The sequence below is a fragment of the Bos grunniens genome, chromosome 22 (assembly GCF_055505025.1).
Source record: "Bos grunniens cultivar Pamir isolate PY7600 chromosome 22, Bosgru_T2T1.0, whole genome shotgun sequence".
In the NCBI taxonomy this organism is placed as follows: domain Eukaryota; kingdom Metazoa; phylum Chordata; class Mammalia; order Artiodactyla; family Bovidae; genus Bos; species Bos grunniens.
In genome coordinates this window covers 36,891,471-36,907,264 of record NC_141186.1, presented here as the reverse complement: position 1 = coordinate 36,907,264, position 15,794 = coordinate 36,891,471, and the positions used below count along the sequence as shown (strand labels likewise).

General features: G+C 41.8%; 2 long non-coding RNA genes across 30 annotated transcripts in view; one reads left to right on the top strand and one right to left on the bottom strand.

The window, feature by feature from the left end:
• Positions 1–15,794, bottom strand: part of LOC147348292 (uncharacterized) — a 160,306-nt gene that overhangs the window by 16,016 nt on the left and 128,496 nt on the right. The window lies entirely within an intron of this gene.
• Positions 1–15,794, top strand: part of LOC147348293 (uncharacterized) — a 360,187-nt gene that overhangs the window by 243,001 nt on the left and 101,392 nt on the right. Inside the window, exon 4 of one of the 23 annotated variants that reach the window (XR_015151373.1) lies at positions 2,958–3,082. The exons of the other annotated variants lie outside the window; for them this stretch is intronic. This is a non-coding gene — a long non-coding RNA (uncharacterized LOC147348293). Of the gene's footprint in view, positions 1–2,957; positions 3,083–15,794 lie in introns of those variants that run through there. 23 annotated transcript variants of the gene reach the window in all.

Below are 15,794 nucleotides of genomic sequence, written 5' to 3'. Positions count from 1 at the left end.
GTAAAGGTTATGTTGCTTTAACAAAGAGACCCCCAAAATACTGTGGTTTAAAAAATACAGAGCTTGTTTTCTTTCTCATCTAACAGTTCTGGGATGATTTGTCCAGGCTGGCAGTTTCTTTTCTCCACAGGATCATCCAGAAACCAAAAAGTTCCTTCCATATGGCTGTGCTGCCATCTCTTAGGGGGTCTCCATATTTGAATCGACACAGTAAGAGGGAGAATGAAGGAGAGCATACCCGAAGGCAGAGGGCTCAGATCTGAATGTAGCACACATCATTTCTGCTCCCATTTCTCTTGGCAAGAACCTAATTACACCCATGCCTAGTGTTTTACCTTAAGCTCCTTTGAAAGCAAAGCCTGGAGCAAAAGGTGTTGTGTTCTTTTATTAGGAAATCAATGCAGTGCATTGTGGAGGAACAAAAGTGAGGAAAAATGGATCACAGTAAGGAAGAAGTGAAAGCAAATTTGAGGGGGCACTACTGAGCTGGTGAACACTTGGTATCAGGTTATCATGGGATTATATTTTGGGGAGGCCATGAGAAGTATTGGAGAAGAATTTATTTCTATTTCCTATTGGAAATGTTCGGAGGCATTAAATCCCCTGAAGTTTTAAATTGAGCACCTTTTCTTCCTTCCAATTATCCATCCATCCATCCATTAAACACAGTTCTACAGTGCTCATTCTATGAGTTTGGTTCAGCGAATACAGTTGTATAACCACTGCTATAAAGATAATAGCTCATCGTCTCAAAAGGTTTCATTTTACCCGTATGTAGGACTACCCACCACTCACTTCAGTCCCTTAGTCTTGTTCTGCTGCTGTGTTTTGTATTTTGCAGGATGTCATATAAATGGAATTATACTGTATGTGGCCTTTTGATTCTGTCTTCTTTCACTTAACATGTGTTTTGTCTTTTTTCTTTTCAGTCTATTGCTTGCATTGTTGCTGGTGTTTTGGTGTCATATACATGCATTTTTTTAAAACTGAAGTATAGTTCATTTACAGTGTGTTAGTTTCAGGTGTACAGTCCAGTGATTCAGTTATATATATGTGTGTTTGTACATTTTTTCTAAAACTGAAAACATGAAACTTATACATCAGATCAGATCAGTCGCTCAGTCGTGTCCGACTCTTTGCGACCCCATGAATTGCAGCACGCCAGGCCTCCCTGTCCATCACCAACTCCCGGAGTTCACTGAGACTCACGTCCATCGAGTCAGTGATGCCATCCAGCCATCTCATCCTCTGTCGTCCCCTTCTCCTCTTGCCCCCAATCCTTCCCAGCATCAGAGTCTTTTCCAATGAGTCAACTCTTCACATGAGGTGGCCAAAGTACTGGAGTTTCAGCTTTAGCATCATTCCTTCCAAAGAAATCCCAGGGCTGATTTCCTTCAGAATGGACTGGTTGGATCTCCTCGCAGTCCAAGGGACTCGCAAGAGGAGTTCAAAAGCATCAATTCTTCGGCGCTCAGCCTTCTTCACAGTCCAACTCTTAATCATAATAGTCAAAAATTAAAACAATCTAAATATTTATCAACTAATGAATGGATAAGTAAAATGGTGTATATCAATACAATAGACTATTATTCAGGAATAAAAAGGCAAAGGTTACTGATACATGCCACATCATGCATGAAGCTTGAAAATATGCTGGGTGCTGGGAAAAACTGAGGGCAGGAGGAGAAGGGGACGACAGAAGATGAGATGATTGGATGACATCACCGACTTGATGGACATGGGTTTGGGTGGACTCCAGGAGTTGGTGATGGACAGGGAGGCCTGGTGTGCTGCGATTCATGAGGTTGCAAAGAGTCAGACACGACTGAGCGACTAAACTGAACTGAACTGAAAGATGCCAGTAACAAAAAGTCATATATTGTTTGACTCCATTTATATGAAATTTCCAGAATAGGCAAATCTCTAGAGGCACAAAGACTGAGAGATGGAGATTTGGTGGAGGATGACAACTAAATGGTCCCAGTTTTTTTGGTGAGGGGGCGGGCACATACTGCAATGTTCTAAAAGTGGCTGAAATGATGGACACACAGCTCTGTGAAAATAATAAAACTGTTACATTATATACTTTAAAAAACATAATGTGTTTGATGTTCACCCATGTTGTTCCCTGTATCAGCTTTTTTATTGCTGAGTAGTATTCCATAGTACAAATGTAGCATAGTTTGATGATCCATTCATCAGTCAGAAGACATGTGGCTTGCCTCCAGTTTTGGATTTGTATGAATAAAGCTGCTTTAAATATTCACATACATGTTTTGGCATAAACAGTTTTTCATTTCTCTTGTAAACACCACAACAATATTTTGAGTTAGATATTAATATTTCAAAGACATAGGTGAAAAAACTAGACTAAGTAAAAACTAAATTTAAGTGTCTCACAGCAATTGGAGAGATGGAAAATGAATTTGACCCCAGATGTTTCAGTTCATGGTCTTTGAGAAAAATGCATAGAAACAATTACATTACACATAAGCACACACATGTACAATAAGTTATATAATAGAAAAATCACTGCCGATTAAATATAACGGAATCTGAGAAAAGTGGGTCTAATGCTTTCCCCTAAGTTATCATAGAACTCTCCAGGTTGAACCTAAAATTCTGATCTTAAAGCATGAGGTGGTATTTTCTAAGTAGATAAGATGGTGGAAAGCTTAGAAAGCCAAGTGTAGCAGTGACAAGGACTTTGGTCAGTTTTTTCCACTGACTCCCAAGTATCTGAAGCTATATCTTACATATAGAAGGCATTCAATAAGTAGCTCTTGAATGAATGAATGGATTTCAGGCAAAGGGCATTGCATGGAAGGGAGGGCACCTGGTTTGCACAGAGCCTTGTTGTCTGGTACATGACCTCCCCTTCAGGCGTGAGAGACATTTTCCAGCTGCTTCTCAAGGAAGGCTTTGCAGAAATCTTGACATGACTTTCAAAATTCCAGCTATCCCATGGCCACACCCTGTCCACTGAGCCCTGGAAGTCAAGAATCCTTATCTCTAACAAGCCCCTTTCAACAAGCCAGCCTTTGACCTCTGTGAGCTGCCCCAGGGAGCAAAGAAAACAGAGGTGGGTAACTCAGGAGGCAAGTTATCTGCCAGTTTCTGTTTCTTGTCTCTAAAGCACCAACTCAGAGTCTGGCCAAAGAAGGCCAGCCCAGGGAGCTGCAGGCCCCAGGAAAAGGAAAAAGAAAGACAAGCTACTGTTGCACAAGTTGGAGAAAGGAATGGGGAGGGGAGGCATTTAGGCGGCTGTGCTGGGTGTCAGGAAGGCAGGTGGAGAGACTGCGGTCCTTTGCTTACTACGAAAGTGCTACTTGCTGTTATACAGACTGTTCTTGCTGTTTGTGCATGTGCTCAGTTGTGTCCGCCTCTTTGCAGCCCTATGGAACGTAGCCTGCCAGGCTCCTCTGTCCATAGGATTTCCCAGGCAAGAACACTGGAGTGGTTTGCTATTTCTTTCTCCAGGAGATATTCCTCACCTGGAGATTGAACCCACATCTCTTGGGTTTCCTGCGTTGGCAGGCAGATCCTTTACTACTAGCGCCATCTGGGAAATCACTGAGAATGTTAAACCACTAGAAATCAAAAGTCTTAAATGATCCCCATCCCCACACTGACAGTCACAGTCAACACATCAACAGAGATACTTGTCTCCTAAGGGTGCACTTGGGCACACGAGTTCACATGGAATGAGACCTGTAACATGCCTTCTCACATAATGGAACATTAGGAACATTTTGTCACCATCAGTAACTGTCAACCAATTCATTTTAAATAGCTGCATTCTGTTCAGAAATTGACTCAACCAATTGTCAGGATACGTTTTAATTATTGTTTTCAGAAAAAAAAAAGTACTGGTATATGGTGCTCAAGAGAACAGGCTTTAGTGCGGGTTATGGGTTTCAGTCTCATTTTCTGGCATTTTGTGGCTTGCATAACCTTGAGCAAGGGTCTTAATTACATTGCCTCATCAATAAAATAGGATGCTTATAGTACCTGCTCAAAGGTCTCTAGCAAGGAGCCAATGAGATGATTCACATGAAATACTTGGCATGGTGCCCACCACATAGGAAACCTTCCACATACATAGCTATAATTATGAGTATAAAAATACAAACAATACAGAAATATATAAAATTTAAAAATCCCCTGCAATCCTACTACCTAGAGAGAACCGATGCTATCTGTGTCTTATTACACTTGGGCTCTTTACAAACTACACATTGCAGGCATCTGTTCCTGGCAAGTACCATTGCCCTGTAGTCCATACAATCTTTCTTTATGGCTGCAGCACGTTTCACGGATGCAAATATGCCAGGGTGTAGTCTTGATAGAGAAGAAAATAAATAAAGCCCAGAATACAAGTACTGGGTTATATGCCTGGCCAAATCTTCATGGTGCACATTTCCTAACGCCAGCTAAGAATAATCTCCCCACAAACTCAGCTCTGCAGAGTCAGGAAGGATCTGCAATCTGTGTCCCAATTTCCTAATCGGAGCTGACCTTGATTGTTCCAGGACATCACCCTTCACCTGCATACTCTGCTATTTGACGCTCAGACAAATGAAAATGGGAAACAGTCAAAGTCCCTTGGTTGTTCCTGCTGACTCAGCAAGTAGGGGCCCAGGGAGGGTTCAGGGCAGTTTGGCCAAGCAGGCGCTCAGGCTCCACTGAGAGTCACGGCTTCCTGGGGGCCAGATGGGGGGCCGGCTTGTTTACACTGCATCTAGACCAAACAGCTGGGGAAACTTGTAACCCTTTTCATTTTCTCTGCTGCCTTAAAGAGAAATCTGATTTTAATACACAATGCAGTTTCTTTTTCTCATTCTTTGTTTCTCTCACCTTTCTTTTTTTCCTGCCGTCTTCTTCTTCTCTTTCTTTCCTTCTCCTTCCCTTTCCTGTTCCTCCCTTCCCTCTTTGTCTCTCTTTTCTGCTTTCTCCTCCTTTCTAACTTCCATAACATAGTACTTGGAGGGGAAAGTTTAAAAAGAAACAAATCTTTTATTTTCAGAACCAGAGGATGTTTTCCCCCCAAAGATTTATTTTCAACTGAAAGAAGTGGAGAAATAAATAGGCCAAAAGCCTCTTTCTTATTCAGGCCAAATGTCCATGGAAAATACTGAAAAGGTTGAACTTCACGCTGACCTTAGTAAATGCGTTTTTGAAAAAGCAGATTGGAGTGTGGTTTCTCCCCAGGCCCATGCCTCTCGGGTTCTCCGTCCCAGTCCCACACATTGTAGTGGCCACTCCTACAACCAAAGGACAGGAAGTGACTCTGAAGACAGAGGTGGATAATGCCAGCTATATCATCAGGAATTTGACAACTGTCAGTCTTGCAGTCTCTTAGGAGTCATTGAGCAATATACTGCATGCAATGAAGACTCAGCCTGCAACTGCAACCCTCATACTGAATAAATATGTATTTACTAGGAAGACAATATGGAGAGGTAATTAAAAGCACCAGTCCCAACTCTACTATTTACATATATCTTCCAGAATAGGACAGCCTCTCCAAGCCTCTGTTTCCCCATCTCTGAAAAGAGGAATAACCATGGCATCCATCTGAGGAGGCTGTGTGTTCAAAGGCTTAGCCCAGCACCTTTCTTGGGTAATGTACAATCACTGGTAGTTATATGGATAATTCAGTTAGGCTTGCACCCAACTCATCAAATTATCATCTAGCCCAGGCTTTCCACAACAAAAGACATGTATTTGTTAATCAAATGCTCCTGTTGGAATCAAACTGTGTGATACCTGGAGTACTTTACTGATCAATCAAAAACAACTGAAAGAGAAAATATAGTTAGGCCAACGTGACTTCAACTTCCTTAGACTCTTAGCCATTGATGGCTAAGCTGTCTTTTCTGAATGTTCGCAAAGGGTGTGTTTTAATGATTGGGTTCTGAATACCACATCCATTGCCTTCTAGCTTTTAGAACCCACATTTTTCTCATTTTTGAAAACTGCAATAACATTATTCCTGTCTCCAATTCCCTGGCCTTGATCCCAGTCTCTGATTTCTTTAAGATTGCTGACAGTGGTTTTGTAATCACATCTGCAAGTCCTTTCTGTATTCTAGAATCTAATCCAACTTGAATTCATTAAGTATCTGGCTTCCCTTTTACTGTCTGTTGTGCTATCTTAGGCTTCACTTTTTTTCCTTAAAATTGTGCGTGTATAAAATACATGTTTCTAGCTGAAAATTTTTAAAACATGATTAAGCAAAATGATGAGGCCAGAAAGCATTGGTCATCCTAGCACAAGGATATAATAATACTGCTTCTTGATTTGGTATAACACCTTCTAGTATTTTCTACTATTTTCCTGTGTAGAAACAGAATCACGAACTACTGGATAAAGTATGAAGATGTCACAATATACTTTTTTTTCTACAACGTTATACTTAATGTTTGCATAAAGCTTAAATGCAGGGATGTGAAGTCATCTTTACTAAGCTCAATCCCTTTGAGCACTTTGACTTTTCAACTATTTGCTCCATTATCAAGGTTACACTCACGACTTTGGTAAAAGGAGCAGGTGCTTAATAAATAGCCTCTGATACCCTTAAGCCAGGAGGTTTCAGAGTAACCAGAACCTAGGCTTCAGAGTTAGAGTTGTGGTTTCCTGATGCTTCTCATTCTCCTGCTGGATGGCTGCTGCTGCTGCTGCTAAGTCGCTTCAGTTGTGTCCGACTCTATGCGACCCCATAGACGGCAGCCCACCAGGCTCCCCCATCCCTGGGATTCTCCAGGCAAGAACACTGGAGTGGGTTGCCATTTCCTTCTCCAATGCATGAAAGTGAAAAGTGAAAGTGAAGTCGCTCAGTCGTGTCCAGCTCTTAGCGACCCCATGGACTGCAGCCCACCAGGCTCCTCTGTCCATGGGATTTTCCAGGCAAGAGTACTGGAGTGGGGTGCCACTGCCTTCTCCAACTGGATGGCTGACCTCAGGCAAATCACCCATTCCTCTGGGAATCAGATGCTATTCTGAGAATTCTCTTTTGCTAAAGCTGTGACAGACAGTGGCTCCCAGAATGGGTTCTTGTGAAGGTTAAATATGACCCTAATGCCTACAGCACAGTGCTTGGTTCTTATGGAATATCTGAGAAAAGTAGCTGCTGTTGTTACTATTATTTTTGTCATAAGATCATGTACGGTACAAGGTCTATAAACTCTGAAAGTAAAGACATTATTAGGATTCAGTGATTTCCATAATTCTGGAATTTATGTGTTGAACTTAACGCAGTGAAAGGAATCTGTTGTTTAATTGCTTAGTTGTGTCCGACTGTTTGCGACCTCATGAACTGTAGCCCCACTAGGCTCCTAGGTCCATGGGATTTCCAAGGCAAGAATACTGGAATGGGTTGCCATTCCCTTCTCCATGGGATCTTCCCAACCCAGGGATTGAACCCGCCTCTCCTGCAATGGCAGCCGGATTCATTACTGCTGAGTCACATGGGAAGCCCCATGTCATCCAATGTGTGCTGTGCTGTGCTCAGTTGCTCAGTCATGGACTGCCTCCTACCATAAATAATGTCAGCACGAGGACTGACATGAAGACATTCTTTTTAGATGCAACAGTCAGTTCTGCTGTGATACGACATACAAGATCTTAAAAGTTATCACGCAATGCAAAGTAGTGTGAGAAATACCACAGGACATGTGGGAAACGGGCTTACAGAAGGCTCTCTCAGTTACTCATAAAATCTTGAAATCTAGTGTAATTTTGCCTCTCTCCCCAGGGAACACTTGGCAATGTCTACTTTTTTTTTTTTTTTGGTCACAACTAGGAGGGTCTGAGCTGGAGAGGAGGTGGTGCTACTGGCGTCTAGTGGTCAAGGGCAGAGTTGTTGCTAAGTGCCCTTCCCTGCACAGGACAACCCCTACTGCACAAAATGATCCAGCGCCAAATGCCAATAGTAACAAGGTTGAGAAACTCTGGGTTAGAGGGCAAAACACTCAAACACTTGTCAGCAACACATTAAAAAAGAAAAAGAATAGGAGTCTAATAAAAAGAGAAATGCTGTTATACCCATGTTAAATGGTTAAGAAATGCATAAGTAACTTCAATAAATATTATACTGGCGTTGCCTGTGGAAATGGGTGTTGGAACAGTTTCAGCTTGTGAACAATTGTGAAGCAGTAGAAGCAGGGTTATCTGAAACTGAATGGAAAGTTCTAGCACCAAATATAGATGGGGTGTGGCTCATAACATTTGGAGTGAACCAAAGTACAAAATAGCTAATGGATGTCTGAGAACATGTATGTGTCTATGTTTTGTGGGGATAAAAACACAGCCCAGTTCAGCTTGTAACAGTTTTCTATGTTCTTCAAGTGTTTTGTGGGGACGAAATCATGCATAGGGGCTTCCTTGGTGGCTCAGATGGTCAAGAATCTGCTTGTAATGTGGGACACCTCTGTTTGATCCCTGGATCTGGAAAATTCCCCTGGAGAAGGGCATGGCTACCCACTTCAGTATTCTTGCCTGGAGAATTCCATGGACAGAGGAACCTGTCAGGCTATAGTCCAAGGCGTCGCAAAGAGCTGGACATGACTGAGCGATGAATACTTCCACTTTCAAATCATGCATAAGCTCACATGAAATTTGATTATACCTAAATTATTCCCTAATATATCAATGGCACTGAAACAAATCCATGTGTTCAAAACATGCCTTTTGGCAGAACTATCTATATTTGCTGAACTGACTTGACTAAAACTATACTTCACAGCAACAATGATTCTCGAAAGTGCGACAGACTTCATTATCAAAGAGACCTTCAACCAACAGAAATTATCAGACAAAAATGTTCCAGAGAAGCCCTATGTAAATAAAATCCTTTCTCATGCCACTGTATAGCGTAAGATTTTTCCATGACTGAGCAAGTGGCCTATACTATTTATAAGAGTCTATTTTAAATTCTGAATAATGCTGAAATATTTAAGGGTGAAATTATATAATATGATGAATTTGCTTCAAAATAATCCCAGGTGGCAACAGAGAGTGGTGGGGCTAAGAGGAAACAGGAGTGCTCATGAGTTCATGAATGAAAGAAGATGAGAACATGGGGCTTGGTTATAATTTCTCTACTTTTGTGTAATAAAAGTAGAAGAAGAATAATTAATTTAAAAATTATGTGTAAGCAGTGCATTTGCAAGCATATGGATTTTAAGTGGTGTTTTAAAATGGCTATTTTTGAACATAAAGGTTCATATGTAGCTACTGCAATGAAATATTGCCTTAAAAAGATAGGCTGTACTGAAGGTATTTAAAGCATGCTTGCTTTCCACAGTTTCCAAAGGACTGGCTCTTATAAGTAGAGTATGATGATTAGTAAAATCAGGTGTCAAAAGGAGAAAATTAACACTCAAGCCAAGGTCAGTGACCAGGGCCTATCACTCAGAGGGCTGTTTCACAAGCTGAGAGTATCAGAAGCCCTTGCAGTGGAGGTGACATTGCCCACCAGGGACCTGAGCAGATTTGCTCCATGGGGAGTGAGAGTGAACAGTGTATCGTGGTGGTTAAGTGCACGGTGGGCCTTAGAGTCTAATCTCACTGGGGAGGCACTTCAACCAAGGGACCTTGGGCAAATTAATCTAATCACTCTGAGAAATGTTGCTTCCCTTCAAGTCTGTGACAGCTGGATTCTCTTTGTAAAGAAAAAAAGAGCAAGATTTAAAAAAACAACATAATAAAGGCACATTAGAATAGATTTGCAGAAACCCCTGAGCAACTGCGTGTTACTCTTTGGAGCATCAGATAAAAATCAGAAATACTTTCCCCTGAAAAATGCAGACATGAATTCAAAAATTATTTGCATCCATGTCTGGGGAGTCACAGAGCCTTTAACATCTATCCAGGGCACTGGGTTAAGAACCTGGATGACAGCTGTGCCCACCTTCAGTCTAGAGGTCGAGGGGTGGATACAGGTTAGATCTGTCCCTGTAACTGCAGTTGCCCCTCCTGACCTATTTCTCCTATCTGAACTGTTTCCTCCATTCTCCAAATTTACCCTATTCTTCCCAGTCCCTCACTTTCAGGAAGCCTTTCTCAGCCAGTGCTATCTGCAGACCTCACAGTAATTTATCAGCGCTGCTATTTTGGTCCTTGATCGTATACTCTCTAAGGATGCTTGTCTCTGGATACCTGTATCTGCATATGTGCCTATTGCCTGTATGACTAGATTGTGAGCAACACCATTTATCACATTTCCTGGTGGATCCTTCCAGAACAAACCTTGCAGAAAACTAGCAAACAGACATGTGGTTTGAAATTAAATGTTTGTTGAATGAATGCATCAATTTTTTACTCCTTTCCCTAGTAGTTTAAATTTAGCGCACTCTGCTCCTTCTGTCTGAAGTCCCCTTTCCCCCGGACTCCCTAGCAGATTTCCATTTATGTTTTGAATCTCAGCCCAGAATCTGCAGAGAAGTTCTCTGTCCCCCGTTTTCTATCTTTCTTGCCTCGCTCCTCCTTCCTGATTTTGCACACAGCCTCTGCAGAGACCTCTGTCATGTACCTACCTGCAGTGCATTGTACAGCATTGATTCCCCATAGGTGGTCTACCCGCCACTGAGCATATGTGAGGTGCACTGGATATGTGGTACATGGAGGAACAGGTTCATCTGCTCATTCATTTATTTTAATGTGCATTTGTAACAGTGTAGCTAACACATCAGACCCATGATTTCACAATGTCTTGATTAGGATGGAAAAGGCAGTTGTTTTTTTAGCATAGGCATCTTCCTTCCTAGGAGGCAGCTCCAGGAAGGCAGGGACGGGACCTGTATGCCAGGTGCCTGCCTCCCAGAGTTGAGGCTCAGGCACGGTTGGCTGAATCAAATCATGCAGAACTGAATATTAAAATTGTGTTTCAGAAAAAAAAAATTCTGTCCCAGTATCATTTTTACCCTCCTTCAAACACAATTTCGTCTACTCAATGAAACAGAGGGAAAGTAGGAAGAAGGGAAGGAAAATCATCGCTACTCTCCCTCCACCACACCCCTAAGTGGTTGTAATAGACGATTCCGGAAGCCTATCCCAATCTAATCCCACCAGATGCCTTTGTTTGCTTCTGTCATCTTCCTGAGTGTTCTAGCCAGCACGAGAGTCTACTTAGACATGTGCAAAGAGCCTCCGCTGCCTTTAATACAATCAACCAAGGACTCTCAGAGTCTCTTCACCACGAGGAGTAGTTTTACCTACCCAGACATTTACTAACTCCAGTGAATAAGGAGCTAGCTAACTGCATTTTTCTAAAGGAAATCAACCTTGATTATTCATTGGAAGGACTGATGCTGAAGCTGAAGTTCCAATACTTTGGCCACCTGATGCAAAGAGCCAACTCATGAGGGCAGGAGGAGAAGGAGGCAACAGAGGGTGACAAGGTTGGATGGCATCACCAACTCAATGGACATGTGTCTGAGCAAGCTCCAGGAGATAGTGAAGGACAGGGAAGCCTGGCATGCTGCAATCCATGGGGTCGCAAAGAGTCAGACATGGCTGAGAGACTGAACAACAACAGGGTTACTGAAAGAGAGGAAAAGCAAAACTCCAAAATTGCCCAGATGGAAAACTGAGTCAACCAGCACCTGCCAGAAAAGACTGGAGGGTGGAAATGGAGGGGGAGGGGCGTTGCAAAGGGTTCTTCCCCAGGGAGGCTGCTGAGACTTCCCAGTTCTGAAGGTCTTTGTGTAAGAGGTGAGGGCGTGTGGTGGACCCAGGGGGTTCTGGCTGGCTGGAGAACAAAGAAAGGAAAAGGGAAAGGCAAAGGTGCTTCCACTTTTCAAGGTGACTTAGTTGAACGAATCCAAAATTGAATTGGCTCTAATCACTGGTGATTCATTTTGAGAAAATCACAAAGGGGCTCTTTCCCCTCCTTCCCACCCCCAGTTTCCGCTTTAGGGATTTCCCAGGCTAAGAGGGCAGCCCAGTTTGAGTCACTGAGTTTAAGGAACCAAGAAATGATAACATGAAACAGATCAACTAGCCTCCTAAGGACTGTTAACCCTGTGTTTACAAGAATTCTTTTAGCAATAGTTTATTTACAATCAAATTTAAATTCTTGTAAATCTATTTACTGTGGGACTTCTGAGGTCTTTCTTTCTTTTTTCCTTTTGCACTATATCTTCCAACTTCGAATGATCAGAGGTCTACCAAGAAAAAAATGACAAACTGAAATTCTAATCACTTATGTCTGCTGCTCATTACCAGGTACAAGGAGCCGTTCTTCTTCATGAGAAGCAGCTAAGTATTTTAACAGAGCTATTTCATTGGAGCATCAATATAATTTCACTTCTATTTGACTGAGAATAACAGTTATCATTTTTGAGTGCCTAGTTTATTCTAGGCACTTAACATACATCATTTCCTTTATTTCACAAAAGAATCCAATGAGATAAGTAACATTTCCTTGCTTGTTTTCGTGCTGCGGTGTCCTGCTCTTTTGCAACCCCATGGACAGTAGTCCACCAGGCTCTTCTATCTATGGGATTTTCCAGGCAAGAATACTGGAATGGATTGCTATTTCCTTCTCCACAGGATCTTCCCAACCTGGGGATCTTCCCAACCCAGGGATCAAACCTGCATCTCCAGACTCTTGTGCATTGCATGTGGATTCTTTACCTGCTGAGCCATGAGGGAAGCCCTTATTTGAGCTGTTAAAAACACTAAGACCTAGAAGAACTAAGTGACTGGCCCACAACCACTCAGGTAATTAGAGGCAGAGCCAAGATACAAATCTCAAGTTTTATCTCTTCCAAATTATAGGTCTTTGTACTTCCCTTATTGCTGTTCAATAAACTATAAAGAAAAGGCTTAAGGAAAGCAAAAAAGGAATGGGATTTAGTAGTCAAGGAAAATGTGAAAGTGAAAGTCGCTCATTTGTGTCCAACTCTTTGCGACTCCATGAACTATACATGAACTATGGACTTCTCCAGGCCAGAATACTGGAGTGGGTAGCCTTTCCCCTCTCCAGGGGATCTTCCCAACCCAGGGATCAAATCCAGGTCTCCTGCATTGCAAGTGGATTCTTTACCAGCTGAGCCACAAGGAAAGCCCAAGAATACTGCCAGGAAAATACAACTTATTACAAATATCCATAAAATATGACATATCTCTTGCTATGAAATAATTGAACAACCTCACTTTTTCCTTCAGACATGCTGGTCACCCTCCATGAGTCTCCTTGGGCATGTGCCCTCATGTCCCCTGTTCTTCCCCCCAATCTGATGTCCTCAAACCAACTGACATCACAATGTTTATTTTATTAATGGTTAGGAAGATGTGGAATGACCATTTATGGGACATTTCTTATTACACTCTTTAACTCCTGGTATTTGTGAGTACCAAGGGCACAGTGTTTGACAGTCACTAGTACCCAGGAGGATCTGAGACTCTGAAAAGAAATTTCATTACAATTGTGGCGTCTCTGTAATTTCCAATTCTAGAAGTATCTTCTTTTACTGTGAAATAATTGAAAAGCCAGAGTCAGTACAATGGAAAGAGAAAAAAAAGAGCTGACATCTCTGAGAGGAGCAGAAGATGAGAGAGAATAAAGGGAAAGCCAGTCTTCTAGGCCCAAAGTTTGCAACTCTGCCATATTCAGACCTTGTCACTATGATGCGTCATCATGAATGTTCCTGCCATTGCATTATTTTTATTTTCTGAGTATTGGTTTCAGTGCTTAATGACAATCCATGGGGTATCATCTTCCCAGAAACAACCTCCTTATTCATGGATTGTCTGAAATTGATTGTTCAAATTAGCAGTGATGAAAATAAAGCACAAGGGATCCATGTTTCTTCATTACAGAGAGGAGGATAACTCATAGTGCTGGGCCCTGAGAATGTCTCTTCACAGCTTTCTGTCACGTTCACCCCAGAATTCTGTTTAGGTTAACTTTCAACGTTGTATTCTGCTGCCATGCAAGTACTTCTAGCCTTCCTTATCCCCAGACCAAATATCAGGTTAAGAACTGCCCTTTGGTGATATTGTCCAGACCCTCTTAAGCCCACTCACACACTCTGCAGCATGCTTGCAGACTGCTAGAAAAACTGGAGCTGGGCAGGCTTATTAAAAAAAAAAAAAAAGAATTTACTTCCTCCTTAAAGATCCCATTCACTCAGCATGCTCTCCCTGGGGGGTTGTGCATTCTTTGGATACCCCATGTTTCAAACAGAGTCCAATAGCTGATGTTTGAATCAAATAGAATCAAAGTAGGAAGGGCATGCGCTGTTATCATTTCCATTTACAGAAACCAAAACCAACAGGTCAAAATAATTTGCCTGGTGTTACAAACCTAACTGAACATAAACAGGCCGGCCGGCCATTTAACACTTAAATAAGGAGTGTTTCAGTGGTTGCCAGAGATATATGTTCAGAGGATGGATAAAGTTGAATGTTACTAAGGTATCAAGAGCAGCAAATGAAAGGGAATGGGGGTAGGGAAAGGGGTTGGTGACATGAAGGATCTATGGAAAGACCTCTTAAAGTCATGGGCTATGTGGCCATGGAAGTGAAAACTGTTTTTGCCACAGTCAACTGAACGTAAGCTTTTACGAGTGGGCACACACTGTTGTTAACTAGAGAAAGTCTTTGCCTTGGTGTCCTCATGTCTTAAAAGCACAAATAATACCAGTACCTCACAAAGTTAGATAAGAAATGAGATGATCTAGGTCAGAGCTTCTCAAAAGAGGCATTATGAAAATCTGGGGCTGCACAATTCCTTGCTAGGGGTACAGGTGAGGCTGTGTGGTGCATTGTGGGACATTTAGCAGCATCCCTGGCCCCCCAGCAGACGCTAGTGTAATACCCTATGCCCCCAGACCTGACAATCAGAAATGTCTCTGTTGTCAAAGGTCCCATAGGAGGCAAAATTGCTTCTGTGAGAACCACGGATCTAGATAAAGACCTCAGTATAGTGGTAGGTATACAGCAAGTATTTAATAATTCTTATTATAATTATTTATTCCCCTATCTGCTCCTTCCTTTCCAAGATGTCTTTTCTTTGATCTTGTCCAAATAATTCCATTCTTCTGCTCCATCACTTGCTTTCAAAACCACCTTCCCGAGGAAGGAACCAATTAACCCATGTACATTTTAATCTGTATATGGCACCCTAAGTCAAGGACACTGCCTTACATGGGTTCAATTTAGACAACAGTGATCTGGGTGAAGCACACATTCTAGGGAAAATTTCTTCCTAACCTCTCAGAGGACAGTCTACCCAAATTGTATCTTGTCTACTTGTAAAGTGTGAATAAGTATTTCTCAAAGTGTGTTCTCTGAAACTCCAGTTCTAAGAGGATAGCAGTGTTATATATGGTAAGGAGGTTCTTTGGTAAAATGAATTTGAAAAATTCTGAGTCAACCAAAACTAAACAAGTCTCTTTACTTCTCAGGCTTTCTCAGAACTTTAAAGATGCTACCAAGGCACCAAGATTTCTCATGAAAAGTATATAGCTTGTATACTTTCACAAACTCATTTTTATATAGCACTAATTTTTATAGGTCAAGGGTCAGCAAACTACAGCCCATAGCCAAATCTGACCTATTACATATGTTTGTAAATAAAATTTTGTGAGAACACAGCCACATACATTCATTTATATATTATGGCTGCTTTTACACTACACAGTAATTTGAGTAGTGACAGATACCCTATGGCCTAAAAGGTCGAAATCCTTCGCTATCTGTTGTTTGAAAGAAAATGTTTGTCAACTCCTGCTACAGATTGAATGGTCTGTGAGATACATGCTAGGAAACACTGCTCAGAGAAC